Raw genomic sequence first — 16600 nt, 5'->3', positions numbered from 1 at the left:
TTCTGAGTTGTAAATCATCCATGCCCTGGAAAATAGTTAATGACTTACTTCTCAAAAAAAAAAAAAAATCAGGATTTACAGTTTCCAACCATGATTCTGATATAAAAACTTCCACTATAGCCACTTTATAAGCACAAGTGTGTTGCTGATTGGTTTTCAGACTGCAGTGTGGCCGTGGCTGGGCTGACTAGCTCCTGCTAGAATCTCAGATTCAATGATTCCTAACTGCTGCTCAGTGTTTGCAAATGACAGATCTCTATATAGGATTGAGAGTTACTGAGCAGCAACATGGAGACTGTGCAAATATAACGAAAAGGCAAGTAAAAGTATTTTGAAATAGTCAATTAGGTGACTTAGAGAGCTCAGCAACTAAAAGTTTAATCACAGAAGGCTGAGTAGTCAACTCACTTATGGAAAATGCAGAATGATTGCACATCTTTAATCCCAGCACTCAAGAAGCAGAGGCAGGTGGATTTCTGTGAGCACAAGGCCAGCCTGGTCTACAGGGTGAGCTCCACAACATCCAGAGCTACATAATAAGACCCTGTCTCAAAACAAACAAAAATAAAACAAAAAAGAAAATAGAAAAAAAAGTACATTTCACAGGGTGGAAATAGGCTCCATTTTTATCAGCATAAGTAACAGAAATAGAAAACTAAACATTGATATTTTTATCAAATATAAATTTAAATATTGTCTAAAATGACAAAAGCACTATAATATTTGTAAATAAAAAGGCTGAGAACAAACTCTATCTTTATTTGTTTATTTTTTTCTTTTAAACAGGGGAGAGTGCGAACGCAGTCCTCCACTACCACAAATTATGCAGTCGAGGTTCCTGCATTTGGGGAAATTACAGGGGTCAGCACATCCGGAGTGCAATGGATAAGCCTCACCCTGGGAAAACCACCTTTGTGATCATGGTATCTCCCCTGCCAGGTAAGTATCAAACTATATCTTTAAATAAATTTGATATAATTGTTATAAGCACAAAAATTCTAATGGACACATTTATAATTAAATTGATATTCAAAGAAGTTAAAAGCCCTAACTAAGACAGACAACACAGGGGTTCCCTTTCTGTTTTAAAGTGCTGTCACTGTATTCCCCTTTCCAGCTTGGGAAGTGAGTCTTACAAGTATGGGAGGAAGTCACAGACAGCAAAAGGCAAATTGCAGTTTCATTGGACTTGTTAAATAAGTTATATTGATCTTTGGTTATTGTGTAGGATTTACTTCAGTAAAGTTTGAATGTTCCATTGATGGGGAAGTGGAATAGGAGTTTAGGAGTAAGTTTTCTCTTCTAGGTAAAGTTATTTTCAGATCCTTGGCATAAAAGCACAGCTATTTGTAATCATTCATAAGGAAGAAAGAGACAAGTTTCAAGAAATAAAGATTCAATATTCCTTCTTGGCAGTTTAAACAAGTGCACAGAGCTGGTATTGGAAACCTCACGCTGTTCCAATGGTAGCACTGTAAGCCATTAGACACACCAGCTTTGAAATATGCGGAGACCAGAAAACAGAAAGTGAGTTGTCCAAAAAGAGGAGCAGCAAGTGGCGAGAAGTAAGTCATAGCAATGTAAAGCACTGAATAGTGAGAAAGAAACTATAATACTCTGGGGCTTGGGGTAGGTAAAAATATTTAATGAATACTGAATACAGTATTATTCAAATCTTTTATTATCCAGAGGAATATGATACAGCTGAATTAGATAAAGTTTTATAAAAAGCATAAACACATTTCTACTATTTCTAACAGGTAGGTTATTTATTAAAGTCTTTCATACATAATTAATGTTACTGGTACTACAATGAATTCTTAGACACTTTCTTGACAATTTTGGGAAAACATGCCAGAATTACACATGAGAAGATGACTATAGAAGTACTTTTCTGGCGTAAGCATTCACAAAGCCTTGACTCTTACAAAGACCTAAGATCTTAAGTGGTCCTAATCACAGGTCATTTCTGAATTTTCCTTTATCTTCAACTCCCTCTCTATATGTTCCTGATAAACCAAGATTACTCCACTTTCTCCTTTTATGAAAGACGTATTTCATTGTCCTTTCTCTACTTCTGTGGGTTATATGGCTCTCACATGCCACTTCCCTTTTGCTTCAGCATCATTATGACTAAGAAGCAAAAAATCATGTCACAGCTACTCTCTATATTTTTCATTTTTTGAGGTAAGGTTTCATGTAGCCTATAATGGCCATGACTTCTATATGTTAAAGAATGACCTTGAATTTCTGATCCTCTTGTATCAGCACACCTAGATCAGTGGTTCTCAAGTTGTGGGTCACTACCCTTTGGTGGGTCAACGAACCCTTCTATAGATTTCTCCAAAAACCATCAGAAAACACAGATATTTACATTACAATTATTAACTTGTAGCAAAATTAAAGTTATAAATTAGGAAGAAAAATAATTTTATTGTTGGGGGTTACTACAACACGAGGAACTGTATTAAAGGGTCACAGTATTGACCTAGATCATGCAATGTTAGGTTTTCATGAAGCTGTGCAAAATACTACCAAAGGTCCATTCTCAGCTAATCTGTTTTAATGTTTTGCAAACATGTTATTCTGAATCAGTATGGAATGCATTCACAGATGGCATCAAAAATAGATATAGAACATTTTCTGACCAACTTTGTTCTATCTCCCTCCCCCAAGTCTATGTCTGTGTGTGTGTGTGTGTGTGTGTGTGTGTGTGTATGTGTGTATGTGTGTGTATATGTGTGTGTGTATGTGTGCATGTGTGTGTGTGTGTGTGTGTGTGTGTGTGTGTGTGTGTGTGTTCCTTTATTTTCATGTGGAGGCCAGAATACCTTGGATACAATTCCTCAGATGCTATCTATTTTTGATGAGATAGACTATCACCAAACCTAGACCTCAGGCTGGCCATTATGACTGGCAATTAAGCCCTAAGATATTACTGTCTCTCCCTCTCCAGAACACTGCTTTACATTTTTACAGGGTTCTGGGAATTGAATTGAGGTCATACAGTTTTCAAGGGAAGGAGTTTTCCAAAGGTGAGATACCAACCTCAGTTATGGTTTATCAAATCCAAATATATGTTTGGAATTATAATTTAATACAAATTCTTATTTAAATCTCAGAATGACTGATGTAAAATGAGGAATTTATGATATGAAAAATTTACAAGCAATAGCTTTCTTGTATTCTTATGATCTCAATAGTCTTAAATGAAGCACAATCCTGAATTGGCAGAGTTGTATTTGATGTGTTTGCACCATTTTTAAACCATCTATTAACAATTCTGTTTCACTATTCCTCATAGAATACCACTCTGTGTTTCACACTTCATGAAAGGTTCGATGGAGAGAAGACTGTTTAGTAGCATTTGCCACAGTGTGGCAAAGCCGTCCAAATGAAATTTGGAGAGACATTCAAGCTGAAGAGATTGCATGACATCCCACACTTCCATTTTTATCTACTCTGTGTTTTACTGGTTGTGTCCTTGACTAATTATCCATGAGACCAGAATTAGTACATCTCTCACGTTATTCACTGCATGATGTTTGACCTAAAGTGAACCATGCAAAGGAATGCCAGGTCTAAGGAGTGTTTAAGCTGCAATCACAGAGTTTTAGAGATGTTTTATGGCATTATTAATAAAACACATATTAGTATAATATAATTGAATCTGAAATCTGAAAAACAAACTTGGAGACCAACTATACAATTCCATCAGTGGAGTTTTAAGTGAGGGACAACAAAAAGTAATGTTTGAATGGAGTTGGCTTTCATTTAATTTTTAGATTGGATATTTCATCCCGACCACAAATGTAAGGATAATCTTGAAAATCTTATGTAGTTGGGAATAAGTCAGAGTGAGGACCTTACTGAGCTCTGCAGGATAACAAATAAGAACCAGAGGTCACCACTGAATGTGAATCAACAATGCCTCAATGCAACAGTTGTGGGAGTATACAGCAGGTGACAACTAGCATTTGACAACTCAACCCAAAAGACTTATCACGCACTCTCTGATAGATAGCCCCACCTGGCAAAGTCATGGGGTCACTGGTTGTAGAAAACAGTTGTTTTCTGTCTGTAACTTTCTCATGTGCCACCATTATACCTCCCTATAAGAACAGCTGTGGGGTGCTTTCCACAGCCCTTTGGTAGTATGTTTTATACCTCTAGGCACACATTTAACTGTGGATTTCTGTTTAAGCTGTATAAATCTGATGAACAGAAATATTACCAGGATATTCTTCTTTACTGACACAGGAAAGTAACAGTATACTCAGTTTCAAAGACAGTCCTTTACACATTTTGCAAAGACCTTAGAACTAGCCCAAAACAAAATAAGCTGCCCCTACATAATATACACAATAACTAATTCACAAGTGTTATTTATTACTAAATCAAGGCCTGGTTGTTTACATTAAGATGTAGTCCTTGCAATAGCTACCTTTCTGCATGTACTCTGACCTCTTAAGGTTCAGTCAATTGTCTACTGTTTGGGAACCCTCACCAACTTTGAGCTACATGCATGGACCAATGTGACATTAAGCTTAAGAGAAACTACATGACTTATCTTGTGTTTTGAGAATAGGTAGGTCCCTGAAAATGTAACTTATAATAAAAACTTATAAAAGTCCAGAGTTTGTCTGAGGGAGCAGCAGCTGGGGTGTGGAGAGGGATGGCTGTGTATAGCTACATGAGAGCTGAGAGCAGTGCAGAATGTGAGTGAAGTGTGTGTGTGTGTGTGTGTGTGTGTGTGTGTGTGTGTGTGTGAGAGAGAGAGAGAGAGAGAGAGCGAGAGAGAGAGAGAGAGAGAGAGAGAGAGAGAGAGAGAGAGAGAGAGAGAGAGAGCTATTGCCAGGTAGCAGAGTTGTGCCTAGGAACTGTGTAAAGAGTTGCATGGGGAGAGAGCTGTGTAAATGAGATGTTTGGCTTTGGCTGTGTGGAGATTTGTAACTGTGTGGAGGAAAGGGAGATGAAACTGTACAGAAAAGAGATGGAGAAAAGAAATGTATGTAAAAGAAAGATGGGTAGCTATGTGAAAAGATGTATGTATGTAAAGATATGTGGCTGTATGCAACAATCTGGAGATATGTACAGTGTGGAGACAGAGAGAGTCAGAGATGATGTAGTAAAAGAAAATGTTAACATCAGAAAGCATGTGTATTTGTTTTTTTGTTTTGCCAGTCAAGTAGATAGAATCTTATTTCTAAATACCCTCAGATAGTAAAAGCTTGGCCCTTTGTGGATTTTTTTGCATTACCCTGGAGGTGGCCTTGAAGCAGGTTCTCCACAGGGCCCTGATAGCTCAGACAAACCTTTCCATTGACATATGACAGAAAAGCAAACAAAAATTATATTTAATGCATTTTATGGTCAAATGCATGGGACATATGATACAGATAACTAAGGCTAATAGATTTTTATTTTCTTATTTAGTAAATTTGCAACTGAAAGGACATAGTAGGTAAAAAAGAGAGAGTCTTGCCTGGTGATAGAAAAAGGAAATTAGAATGAGATTACACTTTCAGAACATAAAGTTTTGTTATTGAGGCCTGCTATGAAGTTTATGGGCTGAAGAAATATTAACAGCAAAGAGATTTCAAACTGTTTGACTCAAGAGACAAATAAAGTGCCTGAATTGTTTGTTGTTCTTGGTACTGACTATGGCTTTGGAAAAGAGAGATCAATAAAGGAAACAAACAACCAGGGAAAGAATCAGTGGGGTTGTTAAGGCATCTAAGTAGAAAGGCAGTGACCGATAACATTGATAGTTCTGTAGCAAACTAAGAAATAAGTCAGCTTCCACTTTTATAAAATATACAGACATGGAGTTCTTGAAAAATAGTATATTATGTACTCTTTGTAAGCTGCAGAATATAAACTATGCAATTATAAACTTTCTTAGGTAGAAATTCTAAAAATATTGGAAGGACTACCTGGACAATGCCTGATTCACAAGCATCAGCATGAATGAAAGGATAATGACTTCAAGATTTCTATCCAACTGGCTGCAGTTCAGTAGCTGAGATGTTGCTCCTGATATAATGTTAACTCAAGCTGCCAACTACTGAAGATTCCCATAGGAAACATTGAGACTGGGTGTGTTATGGGTTCCTAGGAAGCCCGTCTGCCAAGAATGTTTTGATTATATTCTGAGAGGGAAGAAGATATATTATAATACATTTTACCCATGGAGAAAAAAAATCAAATGACTTATTCTGTCACTAGTTGTCCAAAGCATCCAGAAATCCAAAAAGCAATTAAACACAGGACCATACCCAGGACAGTGGAAAAACTTGAAGACATAATCGTACCCAATATAAAAGAATCAGCAACTGTCTTTTCCTTTAGCTTGTAGTTATCAGCTTTTTGTAACTATTCTCAGCATTTTCAGTGCTTCTGATGATAAACACTTGAATCTCACAATCACACCATCCCCAGTCCTACTCCAGGGGATTTCAGAAGCAGTTTTAAGCCTATCCCTCTAGGTTGTTTCCAGGTTCTGGCTATTACAAACAATGCTGATATGAACATAGTTGAGCAAATGCCCTTGTGGTATGATTGAGCATTCCTTGGGTATATGCCCAAGAGTGCTACACCTGGGTCTTGGGGGAGGTGGATTCCCAATTTTCTAAGGAAATGCCATATTGATTTCCAAAGTGGTCGTACAAGCTTGCTGTAGTTGGAGAGCTTCTCTCCAGGTGCCACCACGCCCTGTTAGTCCAACAACCCATTTGTAAAATAAACACACAGACACTTATATTATTTAAACTGCTTGGCTATTAGCTCAGCCCTACCATTGTCTGGCTCTTACTCTTATATTTAGCCAATTTCTATTAATCTATACTTTGCCACATGGCTCATGGCTTACCAGTACCTTATCTCTTTCTTGTCATGGCGGTGGTTGGCAGTGCCTTGCCACCCTAGCCTTTACTTCCCAGAATTCTCTTCTCTCTTGTTCTGCCTATACTTCCTGCCTGGCCACTGGCCAAACAGCATTTTATTTATACAGAGCGATATCCACAGCACTTCCCTTTTTCTTTTTCTTTTTTTTTTAAAGTAAGGTTTTAACTTTTACATAGTAAAATTACATATAACAAACCAATTACCAAGCAAGAATTATAGTTACAATATTAAAGAAGATATCCTATCTGTCTTATATTTGTGAGTCTAAGGTTTTATATCTAACTTATCTTTTATCATAACTGAAGAAATTATAACTATCTAGTCTTCAGCCATATCAAAGACCTCAGAAGGATATAATATTACCTGAGAACGGGGAGAAGGATGCAAGCAGCTTTCAAGAGTCTTGTAGGGTAGACAGAGACAGCTGGCAGCCTGGACAGTCACCTAACATTCCTTTGTAAAGTTGGGGCATTTGTCTTCAGCCCACAAGGCTAGAGTCTCTTGGTCACTTTTTTCAGTGTCCTGTAGAATGTCTGGCAGTTTCCTCTGTGAAGCAGGAACCTGAAGGACCATTTTGTCAAGCAAAGTTCAGTGGTCACCTTTCTGTGGGTCCTGCATGCCCAGTTGATAAAGCAGTCCAGACAAGAAGAGTTTCTTGCCCAAATGGCTATTTTTGCCAAGGTGAAGATAAACTCCATATGAAGTGTCTTTAATGCCCATCCTCCTCTCTGAAGTAAATTGATGCTGTCAGGAGCAGACATGTCTCACTGTCCAGAAAGACTAAATTTTAAAAATATTTTAAATGCTATATTCTGTAGACCTTTGAATTGTTTGAAGATTACCTGTCTATCTGAAATATATCTATGTATACCTAGAAAACTTAACAAGACTATAAGTTTAACTCTCATAGAAGACTAATTGATCGGTATTTCTTAATTATCCATTACAATCTAAAAGAGTTTCATAAACATAATATCTCAAATGAGAGTAGAAATATATATACAGTTTAACAAAATTAACTTTAACTTTGTATCAATAGACTAAAATCTATACCAATGTAAGACATTTTAAACAAGTTGTTGTTCTTTAAAAGTAAGTTCATTAATCTACCCTTTTATCCTATTATATCTATATCATATGCCTTTTTTTTTTCTTTAGAAAGAGATCACATTTATAATCAACCTGATTTAAATAAAAATATTGGTTTTTCTCTGTCCCATATCAGAGGGCTTTTCTGATTTGGGACACAAGAGTCTCTTAACCTTTTTTTTTGAGCAGTATGTCTGGGTTTAGAGAAGGAGTGAGCCAATTCCATCTACAAAGCCAGCTTGATAATTCTGGGAATTTGGGCATAGATTTTCTTACTACTTCCTGCTGGAGGGGGGTACTGTATCTTATGGGGACACAAAGAAAATTTTAGGATTATGGAGTAGTTCATGAAGGTAAACCTCTGAGCCATCTGCCTTGAAACCATTCTGGATGTTGGGTCATCTGGGCCATGGTGTCATTGGAGACTTTTCAGGTGGTCTTCGCTGAGCAAACCTGATGTATCTTAACCTGGAACAAATCCACAGCCTCTGGCATTCTGTGGAAACAAAAGCAGAGACTCCTTTCCAAAGCAACATATCCTTATATCCAAATTTTGAAGTCAAGGTACCTTTAAAATTTACATATTTGTTTAACTCAACAGCTTTTACGATCAAGTCTTTTTCTGTAGTTAAAAATCCCAAAGACAACATAAACCAGATTCTCTGTGTAATATCCATCTTTGTAAGACTGAAATGTGGCTGTGGCTGCTGGCTCTGCCCATCTCAGCTTCCCAACATGGCAGTGGTACAGTTTACTGCCAGCTGTGGGTCTGGAGCCATATGTACCATCAACTATCAGAAGCATTTCTATCAAAGCAGCGCATAGTCTAGAAACCCTTTTTTTTTTTTTTTTTTTTTTAACTAGCAAAGGCTAAATCTACCACACAGCAGAATAAAGTGCCACTTGTAAACTCCTCATTCCCTCACACTGTAGGTCAGACATACATGCCAGGAACCAGCCATAGTAGCTCAAACTGGCAGGCTGCTGCTAACTTGAGAGAGACAACTAGGAAGCTGTTTTTAGTTCCTTTTTAGAATCTTTTTTTCCCTCAGGTTTTAGGTGGAAACTCTTGCCAACAGGTTGGGTGCCATTTGTAGTTAGAGAGCTTCTCTCTAGGTGCCACCAAGCCCTGTTAGTCCAACAACCTATTTGTAAAATAAACACACAGACACTTATATTATTTAAACTGCTTGGCTATTAGCTCAGCCCTACCATTGCTTAGCTCTTACTCTTATATTTAGCCCATTTCTATTAATCTATACTTTGCCACATGGCTCATGGCTTACCAGTACCTTATCTCTTTCTTGTCATGGCAGTGGTTGGCAGTGCCTTGCCACCCCAGCCTTTACTTCCCAGAATTCTCTTCTCTCTTGTTCTGCCTATACTTCCTGCCTGGCCACTGGCCAAACAGCATTTTATTTATACAGAGCGATATCCACAATACTTCCCCTTTTCTTTTTCTCTTGCAGAGAGGAAGGACAGCAGAAGCAGTGAAGGGTAAGGTTTTCCACTCTTGCTCTGACCTCGTGGTTTTTAACTCTGCAACTGGCTCTGTGTTTCTTATTTAACAAGATGGTTACATCTACAGCTTGCATTCCCATCCAGGAGTGGAGGAGAGTTCCCTTTGTTCCACATCATCTCCAGCATGAGCTGTCTTTTGTGTTTTGATCTTAGCCATTCTAACAGGTGTAAGGTGGTATCTCAGAGTCATTTCTATTTGCATTTCCCTGATAATTAGGGATGTTGAGCAATGTCTTTCAGCCCTTTGAATTTCCTCTGTTGAGAATTCTCTGTTTAGTTCTATAGCCCATTTCTTAATTGGACTGTTGGGCATTTTGATGTCTAATTTCTTGAGTTCTTTATATATTCTGGATATCAGCCCTCTGTCAGATGTGGGGTTGGTGAAGATCTTTTCCCATTCTGTAGGCTGTTGCTTTGTCTTGTTGACCATGTCCTTTGCTCTACAAAAGCTTCTCAATTTCAACAGGTCCCATTGATTGATTGTTTCTCCCAGTGTCTGTGCCACTGGTGTTATATTTAGAAAGTGCTCTCCAGTGCCAATGCATTCAAGACTACTTCCTACTTTCTCTTCTATCAGGTTCAGAGTAACTGGATTTATGTTGAGGTCTTTGATCCACTTGGACTTAAGTTTTGTGATCAGATGGCCAAACACCCTAACTGTTGTGCTGGAACTCTCATCCAGTAACTGATGGAAGGGGATGCAGAGATCCTCAGCCAGGCCCCAGGTGGAGCTCCAGGAGTCCAACTGTCGAGAAAGAAGAGGTACTGTAAGAGTGTGAATTGTTGAGACCAAGATTGGAAGAGCACAGGGACAAATAGCCAAACAAATGGAAGCACATGAATTATGAACCAAACAGTGTGGAGCCCCCAACTGGATCAGGCCTTCTGAATAAGAGAGACAATTGAATAGCTTGAACTGTGTGGGAGGCACCCAGGCAGTGGGATCCATACCTGTCCTTAGTGCATGACATGGCTGTTTGGAAACTGGGGCTTACACAGGGACACTTTGTTCAGCCTGGAAGGAGGGGACTGGACCTACCTGTATTGAATCCACCAGGTTTAAATCAATCCCCACGGATTCTTGGCCCTGGAGGAGATGGGAATGGAGTGGAGGGGGTGGGGGAAAGGTGAGGGTGGGGGTGGGAGGGGGAGGACAAGGGCACCCATGGCTGATGTGTGAAATTGAAACACAATTATAATTAATTAACAAAAGAAAAAAAATAAAAAAAATAAATATATTTGAAATAAAAAAATAAGCCTATCCCTCTTCCTTTCTCTTATGTTTTTGTTCCTTCAGTCTGTTATCTCCCTCTCTGAATTTATTTCTTCTTCTTCTCCTTTATTTTGTTCTTATTGCTGTTTAATATGATCTATCACATTCATTCATTTAAAATTTCTGAATAAATATATCTTAGCCTTGCTTTAGGAATGGGCATCATACTTTCTTGTTCTTGCTACAAGACAGTGATGCTTTGGCTGGCTTCTCTTGACCTTAGCTCTAAACATTGGTGATCTGGAAATTTTAAAGGTCTGACAACAACAGGTCAATATAACATTTTCCAAATCAAAATGGTGTCATTTGGAGACATCTTAAGTAGAAACTTTCTTTTTTTTCCCATGACTAGATTGAGAATATGTGATCCAGTGTTTGCTGGCCACTATCAACAGCCTCAGCCAAAAAACATGTGTGGTAAACACTGATTTTTCTGGCATGAATTAAATGACTAAGCTATGGTATTATGAAGATTATTAAATGCTGTTTTGATTTACAGTAGTTTCAAATTATGATGGCTTGTCAAAATGGAACCCAAATACTATTTGAGATATTCCAGCATCATGCCTTGTGATTACACCATCCGGACACAAGATTTAAAAGCCACATTTTTTGGGGGGGTCTCTAGAATTTTTCCTTGAGTTCTGGATTTTGATGGCCAACTGCTTGATATATTTTATTTTTCAAGTTTCACACCTTGGAACTGGAATCAGAAAATTATTATTCACAATCTTCTCTATGTCAGTATTAACTCTGTCATTTTATTATGTGGGCTATGAATTTAAGTCTTATATATGACTCTTTGTCTCTCACAATCTTTCCCTAATGTATCAAGCAAAGCTTCCAAATATACATAGAATTTCACTTACTCTCACTATCTATTCTGCAAATACCTAAGCTATATGCCTTTGTCTCTTTAAGAATTACTTCCATTCAAGTCATCTGAGAGTTTTGCTTGTGCTGTATTAATTCCCCCAACAGCCAATTCTCAACAAGCCAGAATACATCCACATAAAGAACAATATCTTTGGTCAAAACCTTTCAGACTCCTACCAGGAAACCAGGGAGGTTGACTGTTGATCTTCACCTCTCCCTCCATAGATCTTCTCCCCCTAACATCCTCTCACATCTCTTGCTTTATTCAAGCCCCTAACTCCAGCCTACTGCTAAGTGATAGGGAAGAGAGCAGATTGATGGCAGATCTTAACCTGTCATTTTGCTCCTATAGATCCAGTCCCTCCAGGCTCATCTTCAGCTCTGTATTAGAGCATTTGCTGTGGTCTCCTTTTTTCTCTGACCCCATCCCCAGTGGATTGCAAATATCTTCTCCTCCAACCATCCTTCCCCCAAATCATTAACCTAGCCTCCAACAACAGTAGGCATTCCCTGTGGATATAACAGCTGAGTATGCCAGGGAAATAGATCTAGTCCCCCCCCAGTCTCATTCCTAGTCTGATAGAGAACTTCTGGTGTAACTTCCCTTCACAGTCTACCCCCATTCCAGGGAGACTAAATAAGTAGATCCTGGTTGAAGACTCCGCTCACCTTCCTCATGTTCTCTTCCCTCCTGTGAACCATCTCAGTCACTTAACCTATCCCCATTCCTAAATGCCAGCTCCTGGTACCCAGAAACATGTTTTTACTGAACAAACAGAAATCTAGGAAGAAATAACAGACTTTACAGAATTTAATGAATATGAATAAACAGCATATCCAAACTTACAGGATACAATGAAACTGAGTCCAAGAGGAAAGTTTATAGTAGGAATTGCATACAAAAGAAAAAAAAAATACTAACAACTTAACAGCAAAACGAAAGCTCTAGAATGAAGAGAATAAATCAATTAAAAAAGGAATAGAGAGCAATAAATAATCAAACTCAGGGCTGAAATCAATAAATTGGAAACAACATGAAAATACAAAGAAAAAATAAAATTAGTTTATTTTTTGAGAAAGCCAGTTTGTCTTCTGAGAAAAGCAAAAAGATAAACAAACCCCTATCCAAACTAATTAAAAGTTTTTAAAATATGTTTTTTGGTTAACTGGATTTCTTCACTGTCAAAAGAACATACTTTAAAAACCTATACTCCACCAAATTTCAAAATTGAAAGGAAATGGATTCTTTTCTTGTTATGTACCATTTCCTAAACTTTAATCAAGATCTGATAAGCAATTTAAACAGACCTATAACATCTTGCAAAATAGAAGCAGTCAATAAAAATCTCAAAAAAGCAGCCTTGGGTCAAAGAGTTTTACCACAGAATTCTATCAGATGTTTAATGAAGAGTTGAAGTCAATACTCTTCAATTTATTCCACAAAATAGAATCAGAAGGAATATCACCCAATTCATTTTATGAGTTACCCTGATACCCAATCCACATGAAGACCCAAAAAGGAAGAGAATTACAGACAAATTTCCCTTATGAACTAAGATGCAATGATACTCAATTAAGTACTTGCTAACCAAATCTAATAACATGTCATAAAGATCACCTACCATAATTAATTAGGTTTCATTCCAGAGATGCAGAGATTGCTCAACATATAAAAATCTATAAATGTAGTTTACAATGTAAACAAACTAAAATATAAATCCACATGCTCATCTCATTAAGTTCATAAAGCACCTTTGACAAAATCCAACACCCCTTTATGACAAAAGTTCTGTGGAGAACAGAGATACACTGTGAATACCTAAACATAATAAAGGCTGTTTACAGCAAGCCCTTAGCCAACACCAACATAAATGGAAAGAAACTCAAGGCAATTTCAGTAAAATCAGGAAGAAGACAATGTTATCCACTATCTATTCATTATAGTCCATATCTATTCTATTTAGTACTTGAAATCCTAGCTAGAGCCATAAAAAAACTGGAGGACATAACACAAAAATAAAATGGATAGGAAGAAGTCAAAGTGTTTTTATTTAAGGATGATATAATAATATAATTAGGTGATGCTAAAATTTACAGCTGGAAACTCTTATAGCTAATAAATACTTCCAGCAAAGTAACTGGGCACAAATTTAACTCAAGAATCTGTAGCCTTCCAATATACAAAAAAACAAATTTCTGAGAAAGAAATCAAGAAAACAATACTTTTTACAGTAGCCTCAAGTAATATAAAATATTTAGGAGTACCTCCAACCAAGGAAATTAAAGAGTGCTATGATAATAATTTCAGTCTTTGAAGAAAGAAACTGATGAAGAAGATATCAGAAGATGGAAGAGTCGCCATGTTCATGGATCAGTAGGGTAGTGAAAATGGCCATCTTACCTAATTAATCTACAGATTCAATGCAATTCCAATCAAAATTCCAACACAAATTTTCACAGTTCTTGAAAGTATAATTCTCAGTTTCATATGGAAACACAAAAACCCAGGACAGCGAAAACAATTCTGAACAATGAAAGAAGTGGTCTCATCTTACCCTGGTTTAATTTAGACTACAAATCTCTAGTAGCAAAACAGCATGGTATTGGTATAAAAAGTAGTTGAACTAATCAATGGAAGTGAACTAAAAAGACAAAAATAAATTCACATGACTATCAATACCTAATTTTGAATAAAGAAGCTAGACACACACTGGAAAAAAGACATAATCTTCAATAAATAGTGTAGTCAAACTAGATTGCTACTTGTAGAAGAACACAAGTAGATCCATCCTTATCACCCTCCACCAAATTCAACTCTTAGCGGATCAAGACCTCAACAGAACACCAAGTGCACTGAACCTAAAAGAAGAGAAAATGAGAATGAGCCTTAAACTTGTTGGCACAGAAAACTCTTTAAGAACAGAATACCCTTAGCATAGGCACTAAGATCAACAGTTAATAAATGGGACCTCATGAAACTGAAAAGCTTCTTTAAGGTAAAGGATATTGTAATTCAGACTAAGGAGCAGTACACAGAATGCGAAAGATTTTACATACGCCATATCCAATACCAGATTTATAAAGTAGGGCCATAGACTAATTAGATAGCAAGAAGCCTGCCACGGCCATACAGTTTGTAAGCAATATGTTCTCTGTATGTTTCCTTGGTTGGGTCTGAGTGGCTGTGGGACTGGTGGGTAAGAGAGATTTGTCCTGACTGTGGGCTAGGCAGGAAAACTCTAACTACAAAGTGGCACCCAACATGGGGCAGGAATTTCCACTTAAAACGTGAGAAAACATTAAAAAAAATCTACAATAGTTTCCTAGTTGTCTCTCTTGTTAGCAGCAGCCTGCAGCCTGAGCTACCATATGGCAGGTTCCTGGGATGCACATTTGACCTGCAGTATGGTGAGAATGAAGCATCTGCATGAGGCACATTATGCTGCATGGTGGATTTAACTTTTGCTATGCTAGTACCAAAAAAAAAAAAAAAAGAGGTTTCTGCTACATGTTGAATTGATAAAAGCATAGACCCACTGTTTCTAAGAGTTGATGGCTCCCAGAGCCAGTGATAAACCTACCACTGCCATGTTGTGAAGCTGAGGTGGGCAGAGCCACCAGTCACAGCAGCCATTTGGGTCTTACAAATGCTTCAGTTTAAAGCAATAATTACACAAAAAGGCAGATTCAGATGAAACAAGACTTTAAATGCTTTAGAATGTGTGTAAAAATATGCGTAGGTTTTGAAGAGAGACAAAAAGGAACATATACAATTATATAAAGGAATAGAGAGTTTTAAAAAATAAAGCCTTTAAAGAGACAATAAAGGTAGTATAAAAAAATAAACCATGTAAAGATGGATATTACACAGAAAAACTGTATGTTGTTGTCTTTGGGATTTTTAACTGAAGAGTGATATTTGATTGTAAAGGCAGTGGAGTTAAACCAATACATATATTTTAAAGGTACCTTGACTTCAAAATTTGGATGTATGGATATGTTGCTTTGGAAAGGAGGCTCTGCTTTTGTTTCCACAGAAAGCCAGAGGCTATGGATTTGTTCCAGGTTAAGATACATCAGGTTTGACCAGCCAAGACCCACTGAGAATGGTTTCAAGGCAACTGGCTCAGAAGATACACCCTCACAGACTACTCCATAATCCTAAAATTTTCTTTGTGTCCCCAAAAGATACAGCACCCACCTCTAGCAGGAAGGAGTAAGAGAAGCTAGGGCCAAATTCCCAAATATACCAAGCTGGCTTTGGAGATGGAATTGGCTAACTCCTTCTCTAAACCCAAGTATATTCTTTAAAAAAAAAGATGTTGAGAGAATCTTGTCTGATATCAGAAGAACCCTCTAGTATGGGACAGAGAAAAACCATATTTTTACTTAAAGCAGGGTGATTATAAATGCAATCTCTTTCTAAAGAAGAAAGGGGGATAATATAGATAATGATAGGATGAAAGGGTAGATTATTAAACCTACTTTACAAGAGCAACTTGTTAAAAATGTTTTATATTGTTATGGGTTTTTGTTTATTGATACAAATTTAAAGTTAATTTCATTATACTGTAAGTGTATTTTTACTCTTGTTTAAGTTATTATATTTATACAACTCATTTAAATTGTAATGGAACAATTAGTCTTCTATGATAGTCAAAGTTTTAGTCATGTTAAGTTTTCTAAGTATACATAGATATATTTCAGATAGATAGATATCTTCAAATGCTTCAAAGACCTACAGAATATGGCATTCAAAATGTTTTTAAAAATTTAGACTTTTTGGACAGTGAGACATGTCTCTCCTGGCAGCACCAATTTACTTTAGAGAGAAAGATGGGCATCAAAGACATTCCATATGGAGTTTATCTTCACTCTGGCAAAAATAGCCATTTGGACAAGAAACTGTTCTTGCCTGTACTGCTTGATCAACTC

General features: G+C 37.2%; 1 non-coding gene across 1 annotated transcript; it reads right to left on the bottom strand.

Moving 5' to 3' along the window:
- Positions 1–783: 783 nt before the first annotated feature.
- Positions 784–947, bottom strand: LOC118579013. The gene has a single exon (XR_004944385.1). It is a non-coding gene; the product is annotated as a U1 spliceosomal RNA (small nuclear RNA).
- Positions 948–16600: the final 15653 nt, after the last annotated feature.

This window comes from Onychomys torridus, chromosome 2 (assembly GCF_903995425.1).
Source record: "Onychomys torridus chromosome 2, mOncTor1.1, whole genome shotgun sequence".
NCBI classification, from domain to species: Eukaryota; Metazoa; Chordata; class Mammalia; order Rodentia; family Cricetidae; genus Onychomys; species Onychomys torridus.
Note: the sequence above shows the minus strand (reverse complement) of the source record. Positions and strands in the feature narration are given on the sequence as shown.